Source organism: Talpa occidentalis, unplaced genomic scaffold, assembly GCF_014898055.3.
Source record: "Talpa occidentalis isolate TD23 unplaced genomic scaffold, MPIMG_talOcc4v2.1 talOcc4.6, whole genome shotgun sequence".
Lineage (NCBI taxonomy): Eukaryota > Metazoa > Chordata > Mammalia > Eulipotyphla > Talpidae > Talpa > Talpa occidentalis.
Genome location: NW_023604972.1, coordinates 95,993,838 through 96,010,196, shown reverse-complemented (window position 1 = coordinate 96,010,196; position 16,359 = coordinate 95,993,838). Strand labels below are relative to the sequence as shown.

General features: G+C 40.8%; 1 protein-coding gene across 2 annotated transcripts in view; it reads right to left on the bottom strand.

The window, feature by feature from the left end:
- Positions 1–3,077: 3,077 nt before the first annotated feature.
- Positions 3,078–16,359, bottom strand: part of LOC119261454 (V-type proton ATPase subunit S1-like protein) — a 92,904-nt gene continuing 79,622 nt past the window's right edge. For both annotated transcript variants that reach the window (XR_008549099.1, XR_008549101.1), the window contains one exon: positions 3,078–3,960. The gene's annotated coding sequence lies outside the window, so the exon portion shown is untranslated. The remainder of the gene's footprint in view (positions 3,961–16,359) is intronic.

The following is a 16,359-nucleotide window of genomic DNA, read 5'->3' as shown; positions in this document are numbered from 1 at the left end:
GTCAATTACCTTGTTTGCAAACTGTTTTTACTTTGATATCATGATCTTTCAATAAAAAGGAAACAGTGAAAAGTGGGGTCCAATAAAGAAACCAAGAAACTCTCTGAAAGAATTAAGTCTGAGTCCCAATAAGTGGGAAAACCTCAACAAAAATTCAGCCAACATATGGTCAATTTTAAATATAACATATATATCTTCAAGATTTACTAGCTAGAAGAGATGATTTGTAGGAATTGATACTTGCACAGCCTTTTCCAATCTTCATCTGTGACCACCCCTTAAAAAAGAATGCTTTCTTTTATTTTCTGCTTTTGATCCATACAGGCCTAAGTTTACAACCTGTCAACAACCTCCCCTGTGCTATCGGCAAGTGAAAACCCTCTGTCGATAAACAGCTCACACAGCATCAGCGCAGCTTCTTTCTTGTCTACAGCATCAGCGCAGCTTCTTTCTCAGGTTCTCTACATATGCAAAGGGCCAGTTTCAGTAAAGTGGCTGCAGCTGATTTATTAGAAAATAACTAGGCAGTATCTAGACAGAGATGTTTCTCTATTGTCAGACTCTACTCCCCCCTCGGCACCGGATTTCTGAGCCTCCCAAGGGTCTGATTTTTGGAATCATTTGTTCACTTCCAACTAACCTTGGTAGAAGCTTCTAGTATTAAATATATAATGACTGAACCAAGTCATCCTTGGCTTATTCATTCATATTGAATAAATTATTAATTTCTAAGCATATTTTTCCTGGAGCCCCATTATTCTTTCAATTCCAGATGGTCAGGAGTACACATTCTACAGTATCTCTGGAATTACAATGAGTAAAAGGGAAAGCAGAATGCCTACAAAGCAGAGAGAGGAAAATCTACTACTCTTTGGAAAAGATCAGCTATCATTTCATCCCAACTCCTCAGAGGTAGTGAAAGGAAAATAAAAAGCACAAAAGTCATAAACTATGACTTTACAAACAATAAATATATGATAAAAAGGTTCTAGCTTGTTTCTGTTTGCTAAGGACATTTATTTGTCCATCAAATAAGAGTCCACATTGCCATCTTACTGTGGTGATGACAAGTCTTATTGTTGGGTTGGAAGATAATTTGGAATTTGGACTCAGAAATTGTCCTAATATTTTGCCCCCATGTATCTGAACAGAGTGAGACTGCAGGATAAGAAGTATTTAGACAACCAAGAATTACCTAACTCTTTTGGTAGGAACCCATGACCCTTCTCTTTTCTTTCTATCACCAGCTCTTCCTTTTAGGAGAAACTGAAGACTAAAAAAAAAAAAAGAAGCTTGAGGTTAGTCAGAATATAGTTCTCATGTAATGCATTTCATGAATTTGAATGATATCTATCAGATCCTAATGTGTTTGGAAAGATAGTCACATGCCTTTACTCTAGCAAGAACCTTTCCCCAGTCCTTGGTGAATTGGCTTTTTTTCTAGAACACATTAAACATCTATCTGATTAAGTCATCCAAACTTTCCCTACCCCTAGGAGGGAATGAAGGGAGTATAGATGATACACGATTGGCTACAGTTAATAATATTTTGTAATAATTTTTCCATAATAGAAAAAGTTTGACTTTCCATTATCTCAGTCAAGTGTAGCAATTTTTTAAACTTCTGAAAAATATCTCCCTGAAAATACTCCATTGCCATCATTATTCTAAATTTTGTCGCTGAGCAACACAGCATCCTTCCTCCTCCTTCACCGCAGTAATTCATTTCTACACTTTCCTCAACTCCACGCTACTGTTCTCTCCCACTTAAAAAACATAAGCAGTTGTTCTGTGTGGAGTTTTGTGAATGACTATAGCCCCCAATATGTATACATTTTAAAAGAGACTAAGAAAGGCAGGCCCTACAAGAATGACTTACCAACTGAGAAATTAGTTGGGAAGGTCTTTTTGTGGCAAATGGTCTATAACTTCTTTGTCATAGATGCTGTTGGTCAAAATCCCCTACACCAAACAGGTTACCATTCCCCAGCTGCCCAGAGTGATGACCAGGGATGGACTGGTAAATGCCTATCAACGGGTCCAACGAGGTAGGGTTGTAGAACACTCTGTCCCGCCAATGTATGGTTTGTTGATTTTTATGATGCAAATGATCCCACCAAGCCTGACTTCAAATTCCCAGGAGGAGGTCACTGAGGGGGGAGCTGAGGAGCAATGCACAGTCAGCTCCTATGAGGTATATGTACCAGCACCTGCACACCCTGGTTGCACACAACTCACAGCTGTTCCTTCCTTTCCTCCACATCTCCCCTGAAAAGAGTCAGTGCTCAGGATTCGCACAGGAATAGCCTGAGGATGATGACTAGCTGATATAAAGGTACAAAATCCCAGCCCCCTCAAGGGGAGGATCAGTTTTGCAACATGATTTATTCATCGCCCTATGAATCAGATCATGTTCCTTGAGATCACATTTATGTTCAGCTCTCCCTGCTTTCCTACTCTGCTTCCCTCACTTATTAGGAGGTTTTTTGGTTTGTTTGTTTTCCCTTAAAGAGCATGTTCTCTATATCTAAGGCTCTACGTTGGGAACCCAACCTAAGACACATGCAGTACATACCCCAAGGACTAAGCTTTCTCAGATTTTCCATCTAATACACCCCTAGAGTGAAGAAAAGATAACTAATTCAAGGAGATCTGTAAGTATAAACCAAAGCCTCTAACTACAAATCTTTTACATTTTTTGGAAGTCTTGTTTCATAATAAAACTTTTTTGTTTTTAAATTTTTTAAATTATGTTCCATATTATCTATGCTTAACATTAAAAATGTTCTCACTTGGGCCTCCTTGGTGGCACAAGGGGTTAAGTCTCATCACTACAAAGCTATCGGCAGCCACTACAGCATGAATCCAATCCCTGGCCAGGGAGCTAACCCACATGGCACAGCAGACCTCTCTTGTCTCACCCTCTGCTGCTCCCCTCAGCAGTGTATTTCAGTACATCCACCTGTTCTGCTCCCTACTCTGTCTCTGGTAAATCCTCTCATACCCCCCAACCCCTGACCCCCGCACCTCTGGCCTACACCCCAGCTCTTGTATGCATAAATAAATAAAACAAATCTATACAAAAATGTACTCACTTGCTCCAGAATTCATGAATAAAATCAGTGCTTTAAGGTACTGGGCAATATTGGCCCACAGTTATTTCATCCCTAAAAGTAGGCCTGCCTCAGTCTAGGAATCCTAAGTATAGGTTCAAGGAAGGGCTACATTTGAACCCTAGCTGCTTAGCAAGGCCACCATATACAACGTGCTCTGCCAATCCTCTGGAGGTTGTTTTTCAGCAGTACAAGCAGGTGACAGACCGATCCCAACAGTGTCAATAAAGACCAGTTTTCCCTTTAGCTTACTCAGAAAGGAGGGAAGGGAGGGAGAGGGGTTAAAGGATCAGTTATAGGTAGCTAATGATTTTAAGTATACCTTCCATTTCACAGATGAAAAAAATGAGATTTTAGGCATGAAAGAAATTTGCTTGAGGTCAAGGAATCAGTTAATGCTGGAACCAAAACATGAATTTGCCATGTCTCTGGATTCCCAGTCCAGAAGTTTCCTTGCTAACCCAAGTTCCCAGTCCAGCTTTCAAGAACAAAATTGGTGTCAGTACAGGAATTGAAAGATCTGAAGTCTGTGGCCACCCAGTAAAATGTCTCTGCTGATACACCAGGGTTGGGTGGTTTATTTAGCAAGACACCTTCAGACTCCAAGTGTCTCCAGTGTGAGTCAGAAATTGCCACATCATCCAAAAAAGCAGACCTGAGTGAGAATTGTCTGGTATTTCCCAGCTGGAGTCCCTTGATAATAAATGGTCCAAGAATGCCCTCTGGTGACTTTCTGCTGCGTGTTCAGGAATTCGGAGTCAGGAGGAGGCTGGGGAAAAGAGAAATTCAACTCCTGGAAATGGTTTTCTCATGGCGTGGGTGTTCTGTCAGCAAATTGTGCCAGGATCTAACCAGGAAGTAGGATAAAAACATAATACTTATTTAGGCCTCTGCTGCATTTGTCTTTTGTTCTCTAACAAAGACTATAATTCTTTTTTAATTGCACAATTATTTCAATACTTACTGGACTCACATTATGTTAATACAAAGCATAGAAACAATAACAAGTTGGTAGGCATAAAAATCTCTAACACAATTTTAATTTAGGCATAACCTTCTCTGGTTTACCGTATAATATGATCACCATTTCACAAGAAAAGAAGCAAAAGCATGTGCCTACATTCCCAGAGTAGAGTTCATCCTCTCAAGGCCACTGCCACTTCATTTTTGGTAACATACATGAGAAAAAGATTGACATTTGTGCCCCAAGATATACCCCTGAAGAAGTTAAAAGGACCTAAGCAAAGGACAAAGAAAGACTCAAATGTAATTTAAGCTTTTATAGAACGATGGCCTAGATGTCTGTTCCTTTTCAGTCTTATATGGATCAAAAGCATAAAATTAAAAAAAAAAATGTATAAAATTTTAGGGCCTCTCCGGTGGCACAGCAGTTGAGCGCTGTGTTGCGAAGCTGCCCGCAGCCTCTGCAGCACCGGTTCAATCCCCGGCCACCGGGTGAGGGTCCCACATGGCGTGCAGACCTCTCCTGCCACCCGCTGCCCCCCTCAGCATTGTGTTTCGTCAGTCTGTCTGTTCTGCTCCCTGCTCTGGCTCTGGTGAATTCTCTCACCCTCCCAAGCTTCTGACTGTACCCAGTGCTTGTATAAATAAATAAATAAATCTTTTTTTAAAAAAGTATAAAATTTTAGATTTAAAAGGAGAGCGACTGTTTGAACCTTCCCTCATATCAGGCCTAGGAATAATAATAGCTGTCACTTACTGAGTATTTGCTAGGTACCAAGTAATCTGCTAGGCTCTTGGATTATTTAAGAACTTTTCTCCAATAGGCATTGGAGAAAAGAATTGCTATTGCATGTATTATGTAGATGAGAAACGTAAGATATGGAGATACCACATAAATTGCTGAAGTTCACACAGCCACCAGTGAAAACAGATCTCAAGTGTTAGCCTGTTCATCAAGCCCAGACCCACGCTTTTCTCCATCCTAATAAACAGCACCCACAACTTTTCAAAATAGCAGTCCTATTCCCTCTCCTTGAATTTCCCCAATAATAAGCAAATCTTTCTAGTATCTTACAGCTCTCACTGAGCACAGAACTTCTGTCACCCCTGTTTTGTACACTTTGGTCTTATTCTGTCTCCTGAAACTATGCAGAAGTCTTTTCCCTGCTCTCCTTGACATTCCTTTAATCATTTGAAAATGAATATCAGGCCGTGTCTCTCCAAGATAATCAGCCCCAGGGTCTCTGACACTTTCTTGTATAAGTAGTTTTCCAGGCTTTTCGCTATCAGGGTTCATTCCAGCTGCTTTCACCTCTCCCCCCAAACTCAAAATGTAATGTCTAGTCCTGAACCATACTCTAAATATCCTCTGACTAAGGCAGAGTAGAACAGAACCATTACTTCCTCGCTGTCAAAACTATATTTTTAACTAAAATGCAGGTGAAATGACCTGACTCGTGCAGCAGCTGCATCACAATGAGCTTTCATGTGGAGACCACACTCCACAAGAATCCCCTATCTTTCTCACACCAAAAGTGGTACCTTCCTTAGCCTACAAATGCACACTACATGTTTTAACTGAAATGAAGGATTTACTTATTTAAAGTTTCATATTCTTTTTTGTTTTTATTTCTTAATGTGGCATCTCTAGTGAGGTCATCTAAGCTCCAGATCAGGATGTTGGAAAGGTGGGGCTACAAATGGGGCCCTAAAGTTTCCCTCCCACGTGCCCTTTATTTGTCACCATCCAACTGCCATGAATCCTTCTCACGTGACCATCACCCAGTTTATGTATCTTCATCTTTCCCACAAGGACATCACAAGAGACTCTATCAAATGTCTTCCTGGAATCCAGACACATTTTGTCTGTGGCATTTCCCCTCCTCACCAGTCTCCCCACTATATCAAAAAAGGAAATGATGTTAGTTGGGCATATCTTGTTTTTAAGCAAACCCACACTTAGTGGATCCATATTTCTATGTGCTAATAGACTCAATGGAGTATTTATTTCAGAAAATGGGAAGTTCCTCCAAGAAACCCAATTCTGATAATAAAGAAAGCACATTTTAACTACACTTTTCACTATGAAAAAGCATATGAAAAATATATTTTCAGAACGATTCATATCATCATCGGTAGTGTGCTGCCACTTAAAAAAATACTGCATTTCCAAATTACAATTAAACCTTGACTGAAACCCAGTAACTAAAATTGGAACATGTTTTGTATCATATTGTCACCAGAGAGATCAATCTCAACCAAGTTGCTATCCAGGTGAGTTTTGTATTCAGTACACATAAAGTTCAACTTCTAGATATTTTAAAGCTGCCATTCTGGACAAAGGAAATTGAGCTGGCAATGAAAGATTTCTGTATCATAAACAAAGATTCCATTGTGTAAGCACACATATGAAAGCCAAAAAATTGCAGATTAATTTTGAAATTTATTATTTATCAAAAGTAATAGAACATTAGAATATTTCAGAGGTCATGAAAGTTTCACAAGCACTAACTCTTTTAATTCCCATAACAACCCTTTGTGACAGTTACCCTTATTTTCTTCATCTTAACAGACGGGGAAATGAAGGCACAAAGAAGTTAAATGAGTTGCCCAAGGACTCACAGCTAGGAAGTGCATAAAGAGCGTCCACAATGAAAATTAAGTTTTATGCTTAAAACTCAAACAAAAAATTGTAGACATTCTCTTACCTCTCTGGACATTTCCCAAGAAGTCCTAAAAACTTCCCTATTTCATGTCACATCAAAAGGCAATGTTAATTTGATCTTTGTAAAAATAGGATTAAAATGTAGAGAATAAGAAAAATCAAGAAAAGTGAGGGCTACATGTCTGATTTTAGTTTTAAATTCTTGCATCTTCCCTTTTCAATTCATTGACTATGTGCTAACTCTTGAGCCTATGGCATCTCCAGTGTCTGCTGTACTGCCTGGACTTTGGTAAGTAATGAATAAATCTTTCTTGAAATCAGTTAAATTAATTTATTTTTGAGGCATTTCCAAGCCATCACATATGAAAGGCAGTAATATCCATGACATTTATCTCAAAATACTGCCCAACCTGTTAGTTTATATCCTTGCTTACAAAAGATATAGACCCATATTTCAACAAATAGAATCTGGGATGCTTGACCCCATGAATTTAATTATATTTTAAGAAAGTATGAGTTACAGACATAAAGCCCAATGGCATATCCTAGAGTGGTTACACTGTCCACAAATTTGAAATAGTGTGATATTAAAAAAATTAATAAAATCTCTTTGTGCTCAAAATTTGTGATGTAATACCATCAGATTTAAATTCTTTTCAAGGATTATATCATTTAAAGCTGGCAGGCGAAATGATTTATAAAACAGAGATCTGGCTATCGTCTGAATGATGCAAGTTTTGAATTATCCAGTTTTCAGGGCTATATTCTTTTCAGGAAATGCTATCAGCCTCTACATATCACCAAATGAAGCACAACTATGCAGCTCGATGGCTGCAGCCTCAGAGGCCAACCAGACTCAGCAACCTTAAGCCAAAAAGCTATTTTTTGAGCTCCAGGTCTCAAAAATGTATGGGACCCAGCAGTGCTGGGACACAGGATGCAAAGATGAAGTTAAAACTGAAGAGGCCCAAGACTGATTTGCACCCACACGTCCAAGTGTCAGTGGTGATGGCCTCGTGACAGCAGACTCCTGAGAACTCAGAGGACAGGTTACCCACTTTCCCTTCCAAACTCAGGCCCTTATAGCATCATAAGCCCTCAGCCTTGTGTGGGTGACAAACCGCAGCTCTCTTAAAAGGAACATCATTTAAGGGTGAGAAATGTTGACAGATATACAAATGACTAAATAATACAATGAGCTTGGCCCACTGTGCCCTGGAGCAATGGCTAGAAATATTCATTCTACAATGGCAAGAGGCTTGGAGAGAATAACAGTCTGTTAATCCCTTCCTCCATCCTATGTTCATCGAAATTGTCCCTGGTATCTAGTCCATAGAGTCATTAAGACAGCAAAAACAGAACAAGAATCTAAGATAAGAAAGGAGTTAGGGCAAAGATTGGGGGCATCAATGAAAGTAAAGTTGTAGGAAGTCTTTTACAAGCATCTGTGAATCTGAAACAAGACATTGTCCCTTTTCTTGGGTTTTATCCTTTCCGTGGCCTTCCTAATTAGGTCAAAACTAAAACCAGTCACTTTGGGTGCCTGTATCAACCTTGTAAAACATACCAAATTCTCCTAGTAATGCATAATTGTCAGCCTCCCTCACTCATCAGGAGTGATTTTTCCAATTAACCATGACAGGCATTTCACCCAAGCCCCCTATTCTAACTCAGAGGCTCAGACCTGAAGAATGAGACCTCAGGCAGCTGCTGACACTTCTTTTGTCATACAAGCTGCTCTGGACAAGCAATATTGACGACAAATTTGCCAGGACTTTCTATGGCCATCAATCAATCCTGCCCTTTTGCCTTCTTGTGTACCCCTGAATATCCTCTCACTCCTCCTGTCCTTACAACAAAACAAAATGAAGCAAAAAAAATCTAAATCTTTCAAAGTTTGAGTCAGTACAAGTCCTTAAGTCTCTGAAATTGGAAGATTCATTTGCTATGAGGAGCGTGCCCCTGGTGAGGGAAACTAGAAGCTATAAAATGCTGAGCTGTCTCAGAGAAAGGAACACTAGAGTTTCACATCAAAATACACTTTGTTTTTTTTGTTTTTTTTTTTAACTCTTACACGAGATCTCAAAAAGGGCAACGCAGACAAAAGTTCAATCCATAGATCCCAAACCCCAATACGTTCAGTGACCGGCCGATAAGTTATAAAATTCCAGGTGCAAGAAAATAGGACCTGTGGAATACTGGAGTGTGAACCCTCACTCAGATTTCAGACACCATATTAACCCCAAAGGCACATCTGACAGCCAAGTTCATGATATTAATTTCCAATTTGCAGTCCCTGGTTTAGTGTACAAATGCCAAGAACTGTAATTTTTCCTTTCTCTTTTATGGGCATCGTGTCTATATTTTTCTCAGATAAAGTCTGATTGAAGGAGAAAGAGTACAAAAAGGAATATAGGCTCACTTTAAAAATCATTCATACAAGCAGGATTCGGAGTTCTCCAGTTGTGTTAAAAGAAGAACACCCAGTGCCCTCATGTTCCTTGCTAATAGGTCAGGACTCTTACAATAGCAAAAACTTCTAGCCCTGCCCCCATCTCTCTCTACTCTGTGGGTCCTGAGGTAATTCCAGCATCAGAGTGGCAGCTCTCCCTAGATAATCCTTAAACAACCAAGGACATTGTTACTCTTGCTGGCAAGTGACCATTTCCAAGAGCTCCCCCACAGAGCTCAAAGTCCAAGAAGGACCCCCACTACCATGAGCTCTGAGAGGGCTGGTCTGTTTGTTCTGACAAAGAGGCTGATACTTGGACCAGGACTTCCAACAACACAGTTTCTTTCTTTGAAATCCTTTTTATTAGTAGTTCTATTATTATTATTATTGAGGTAACGTTGGTTTACAACATTGTATGTAATTTAGAGTTATAGGACCTCACACTTCAGGTGTTGTTACCACCCCACATCCACTGTCTTGACACCCAAAGTCCTCCACCATAGTCCACAGTGCCCCTCCCCAACTCTGCCCTCTTTTCTCCCCTTACCTCTTCAGTTCCACAGTCAGATTTCTAAGGTTTGTTACTGAATGAGAAGAAATTGGTATTTTTTAAGGTAATGGTATTTTTTTTAACATTTTTAAAATTTTATTTTTATATTCAAGGTAATGGTATTTTTTTTTAAAGATTTATTTTTATTTATTTATACATGCACTGGGTACAGTCAGAAGCGCGGGAGGGTGAGAGAATTCACCAGAGCCAGAGTGGGGAGCAGAGCAGGCAGAAGGCCCGAAGTACACTGCTGAGGGGAGCAGCGGGTGGCAGGAGAGGTCTGCGCGCCGTGTGGGACCCTCCTCCGGTGGCCGGGGAGCAGCCGGGGATCGAACCGGCGCTGCAGAGGCTGTGGGCAGCTTCGCAACCCAGTGCTCAACCGCTGCACCACAGGGGAGGCCCGGTAATGGTATTTTTAATTTAAGATTAAAAATGTTCTTCTCTAAATGGGGGGGAGGGGGGAGGGGGTGTGAATTGTATGGGGAGTATAACCAAGATGAAAATGCATACATTGTGGGCCTCCCCGGTGGCGCAGTGGTTGAGCGCTGGGTTGCGAAGCTGCCCGCGGCCTCTGCGGCGCGGGTTCGATCCCCGGCTGCTCCCCAGCCACCGGAGGAGGGTCCCACATGGCGCGCAGACCTCTCCTGCTGCCCGCTGCTCCCCTCAGCAGTGTACTTCGGTCCCTCTGCCTGCTCTGCTCCCTGCTCTGGCTCTGGTGAATTCTCTCACCCTCCCGCGCTTCTAACTGTACCCAGTGCATGTATAAACAAAACAAACAAACAAACAAATAAATAAAACATGCCTCTCAAAAAAAAAAAAAAAAAAGAAAATGCATACATTGTGCAAAAGTGAAAAATGATGTAAAAATATATAAAATTAAAAATAATAATAAAACATTAAAAAATGTTTTTCTCTCTCCAAGATCTTCTCAGTCAACATGCTGGTTATCATCATATCATCAGCTTAGATGAGAGATTCACAGGGGCCTCCCCTGGTGGCGCAAGCAGTTGAGCTCCGAGCTGTGAAGCTGTCTGCAGGCTCTGCGGTGCCAGTTTGATCCTGGACTGCCAGCGAGGGTCCCACATGGCGCGGCAGACCTCTCCTGTCGCGCCCGCTGCTCCCCTCAGCAGTGTATTTCATCACTCTGCCTGTTCTGTTCCCCGCTCTGTCTCTGGTGAAAAATCTCACACTCGCGCGCATCTGGACTGTACCCCAGTTCTTGTATAAAAAACAAATAAATCTTAAAAAAAAAAGGAGATTCACAGGAATGGGACACAGGTATACTCTCCCTCCTGAACTGCTGGAACTTACAGGAACAAACTGTTCCTGAAAGGTTCAGTGCGGTCAAGAAAAGGAGAGCCAGGCTAAACTTTCCCAAAGGAAGGGAAAATTTATTGCGGCCCCGGGGCGAGCTTCACCGACTCAAAGTGGGGGTCACTGAAGTCATGCCCATTGTCAGGGGAAGGGTCGTTCTTATAGGGTAAGGAGAGGTTAGGTGGGAGAACTGGGTTGGCAGGGCTGGAAACAGGTTTAGGTGGAACAAAGTTGTTTTTCGTGGAGCCAAGTAGTTTTTCTCCTGTAAGTTGTTTTTTTCTCTTGTTTATTGCTTCAGCTTCAGTTTGATGGTATCAGTGGTACTGGTGTGAGGGCCATCTTGTATTTTTTCTACGTGGGCTTCCTCATTCCTGGCCCTTGCATCAACCTTTCAGTTCCCATATAATAAAATATCAGCTATGTTTTCCCCTACACCCTGGGAGGCACAGATACAATTACAATGTTGTTTGTAACTGTGCTTAGTTTATAATAAAAACTAAAGTAAAAGTGATTAAATGCAAAGCAGAAATTTCAGGGCACATCTAGTTAACACAGAAGGTCGTCTTTTTTTAATTCTTTAATTTTTTAATTGAAGTAACATTGGTTTAGAACATAGAAGTTTCTGGTATGTATCACTATAAATCAACATTTATCTAATTACATCCTTCACCAAACAATTGACCCCTTTTACATAAATTACCCACCCCTTTTATCTGTCTTCCTTTATGGAAACTACTATTCACAAAATAATATAGATTCTCAGCAGGGGGCAGCAGTGGGAAAGGATCTTGGCATCTGGCCCTTTTGGAACCAGTGCCTAAACCAGAAGTGAAAAGAACCTCTCTGAAGCTAGTGGTAGGATTGCCATAACAGACAACCAATTTATTTAATGGGGAAGGAGTTAGATAACTACCAAAAAACCACAGACCTGATTGACATGTCTAGCAAAGTTGTTTAACTCAACTTTCAACTCTTCAACAAAAATCTCTGTCAATACACTACTTTAAATATGGATGATGGTACCCCAACCAGCACAACTATCTGAATAACCTGGAAAGAAAGTTTTTAAAATAAATGTAGACACCAATAGTCAGTGAGAGCTGGTTCCCAAATGGAAACCTGTCTGACGTCCTTGAGTGAGAATCAATCAACCCACAAACATTGTGTACCATTAGCCCAGCTCCTAGAATAGCTCATTGTATAATCCATTTGTATTTATACCTTTTCAAATACCTGATATCCTCTGAGTTTCCCTAAAATCTTATGGGATGAGAAGGGCACAAAACTATTTTAGCTTTGACAAAAAGGGAAACTGGAAATCAAGGGAGCATTGCCTTGTCCAGGATCAGCGAGCTGATGAAGAGTAAGACAGAAAATCAATCCTGACCCCTTGTCTCCCATTTCACTTCTCGATGGAGCTGGGCCTGGAATTTTAAGGGCGGCATTCGTACCTAAGCCTAGCAAAAAGCAGAGACAAAGGCAAATGGTGCAGAAAAGTCTATCTATGCCTGAGAGGTTCAGTACACAGATGAATTTACAAAGTCAAGCCTTGCACAAAACCAACAGCCAGCACTCTCACCAGGACTGGCTGACTCTGAGTTCTGTGGTCTTTCTCCCTCTCCCACATCAGCACAGACTAGGAAAGAGTTTTTCTCTCCTCTCCCTCAAATGCCCGCATTCCTTGCTCCCCCAGGCTCCTTTCAGCCTGTTTCCCTTCCTCCCATCAGTATCAACTTCGTACATACCGCTCCACAGCCTTCTTGCCCCCACAGCTCCCTTGTAAATGCAGAAGGAAACCACCCAACTTACTCAGAGCAGCTCCAGCCAACTGACTTAAGATAAGACAAGCACCTTGGCAATGAGATGTGAATATAAAATTGCAAACAGCTTTTGAAGTTGCAGAGCCATAATCTTTTAAGTCAAAGAAGGGTTTGCATCTTCCTCCCCCACCCCCTGTCTAAATCAACACTCTAAAGACTAAAATGAGTCCAGCCAGTCTTCGGATGTGATCTCACAAGCTTGCCTGCCACACACATGCATTTCCAGCCCGTAGCTTGACCAAAAGCCCCATGCAACTTGTCACCACTTGATAGATGGGATGTGTTTCTACTAAAATCAAAGCAAAGGGACATGCTTTGCTGCTCTTTCATGTGCTCAAATACATCCTGACTGACGTGGCTGAACCCTTATCTCTTTAAGAAACTAAGCATTTTCAAGTTTACGAGAAGTTTCAGAATACAGAGGCTGGTCAGAATCTCAGGAAGCACTTATTAGTGTGTAACCTTCACCAAATTGCTTAATCTCTCTCTTCTCATTTTTTATTTTCATCTGTAAAGTGGAAACCTATGATAATGCTTTTCTATAAGGTAAGTATTAAAATCGTCCATCAGTATACAGGAGCTGGTACAAATACAGGTACAGAATAAGCAAAAAGAATTAACTACAACTAATCATTTAAAAACAGAGACATGACTCAAGACAAAAATCATACAACCTTTGGACTTAGATGGCATTTCAACAGAACCCCAACAGACTTAGGGTAAATAGGTTAGACAGTCATAAAACTCTAATACTTTCATACTTTCCAAATTTTCTACAAAAAGCATGTATTACTTTATGGTTCAAAAAATAAAAACAAATATAAAAAAATTAAAACAAATACATATGTAATAAATTGAGAAAAACATGTCATAGTATGTAAGCATATATCTACATATATATATCTATAGGAAATAGTAATCAAAGACTAGGTAAGTCTCCTATGATTGCATCATGGATCCCCCTACTGGCCAAATTGGACATTTCTCTGGGAAAGTTTTAGAGACCTAAGTTTTCACTCCAAATGGAAATGGCCCCACATATTGTTCAAACATTATTAGCAGTACTTTCAGCCCAGAAAAAGGCAAAACAAATCTTTTTTTTTTTGCAATTGGAGGCTACCGCCTATGTTAGCTAGAGTTATCGATGCATAACTTATATAGAGGCCTTAGATATAGGACTATTTAGCATTGATTTGATTTGTGCACAAAGACACAGACACACACACACACACACACACACACACACACACACGCTTCACACGTACAGCCCAAACACTGAGTTTCATTTCCACTGCTTTGTTCCAGATAGTGGCAGAATCTTTTTTTTTTTTTTTTTTTCTTGGTGATTGGTAATCTCAGCCTTTCTTTTCCACTTTCAATAGTTAAAAATGTCCTCAACTAGAGCACTTTTCAACTGGCAAAAAATTAATTTTCATTAAGTCAAAAAAATGCGAGTGTCTTACAAGCATGCAGAGCAAAATTTAAAGACTGATGTTGAAAACCCCACTTTGAAGTGCTCAGATAAGAAAGATCAGGAGCTGTAGTGAATCTAATCTGTTCTTCGAATCTAAAGCACAGAGACCAGCTGGATCATTTGGCACAGGACAAAAGCCCAAGGGACCTTAAAGGGTGACTGCTGTTTGGTGGTAAAAATCAGGGCCTCTCAGAGGCTGAGAGAAGTCTGAGCCAATTCCATATTTGGAAATATAAGTGTATTTTTAAACTGAATAAATGCTAAAATGCTATTATAAAATTGTGACATTCTTCATGTTTACATTTAGCATATGAACACTTTGGGTCCAAGAATTATTTAATGACTGTCCATATACCTTCTTTTGGCAAAAACTTCAAAAGTCAAATTTTGAGACCTTTCATCAGTGTGAGACAGGAGACCAATAGCCCCTGTCCCCACCCCTGTGACAGACCCGAGTAAATCTGAATAGAGGACAGAGTGTGACAGCATTCCTTCAAATGCTTATCTTGAACTCAGCTCCATCACTGTCAGTCCTGGCTCTTTCAGAGGTGTGGGAAACAGAGGCCAGGATGAGAGATCTTGAATTGAGGACTGTCCAGGTCTCATGTGGCCCTTGAGCGACTCTTTCCAAAATTTCAACCAGCATGTAATTCCAAAACACGAACACCTATCTGAAATAACTTTCTCTGCCTGAGGGTTATCAAATTACCAATGGCCTCATTCTGAACTCCAAACTCCTTCAAGGCTTTGTGATTTGTTTTAAGGCCCCAGTGTCCAAAGGAATCAAAGAGGGGAGCTGGTTCTCAAAGGTGATGATGAGTAATCCTAACACCTGTTGTCTCAAAAGCCCCTCTGGAATGGGAAAAAAAATAAGATTATAGAAAGTTATGTAAACAAATGCCCACAGGATGAAGCCCATTCTCTGGGCCAAGGGCATCTGTGAGATGACAGCCCAACACAAGGCACCCCGAAGCACAGAAACCACAAGACAAAGAAAAGGCCTCTGGAATTTCCAAGTCATACTTTTTTTTTTTTTTTAAGATTTATTTATTTATCTGAAAAGCACTGGGTATAGTCAGAAGCGTGGGAGGGTGAAAGAATTAACCAGAGCCAGAGTGGGGAACAGAACAGGAAGACTGACGAAATACACTGCTGAGGGGAGCAGTGGGCGCGGCAGGAGAGGTCTGTCGCGCCTTGCAGGACCCTCGTCGGTGACCGGGGATAGAACCAGCACTGCAGAGGCTGTGGGCAGCTTCGCAGCCCGGCGCTCAACCACTGTGCCACCAGGGGAGGCCCTCCAAGTCATACTTGTAATGAAAGAGAGACAGGGAGAATGATGCCAGGGGCCTTGCATGGGTGACTCATGACAAATGCACCCCCTCTTCTGTCCAGGGATGTAAAGATTTTACCTCTGCAACTGCTAATTTCAGGTTCCCATATTCTCCAAAGTCTGCTCTCATAATCCCTAGTACACAGTACATATGGTAAATGTGAAGTTTCTAATATTAGTATTTTTGAGAATAAGTTAAAACTTAGATTAAAAAATCTAATCTTGATTGGTGAGTTTCCCACTTAGGTCTTTGTATATGATCAGTTATTAATAGTCTACATGGCATCAGAGAGGATAGGTTATGTTAATTGCTGCTCACTTATTTCCATCCTGACCCCCTGCCTCCCCACTCAGGCTTGAGCGCCCTCTCTCTCTCTCTCTCTCTCTCTCTCTGTCTCTCTTTCTCTCCCCCCTCTTCCCCACACACCATCTTCTCAGTTGTAAGGATACTGTTTCCCATTGTTTCACTTTGTGGTTTGGAGGTTTGAAAAATAACATTTTTTCCAGGAAGAATATGAGAGGAAAGAAAACAGAGGATGATGGATCTATTTAACTTAAGCAAGAACAAAAGTAATTCTCTAAGGAAAAGGCAGTCTGGCATTAATAGAAGTCCATGCCCACCTAAAAGTAAAAAGCCAAATGGATTAGTTCATTTTAATACATGGAGATTTTACACTC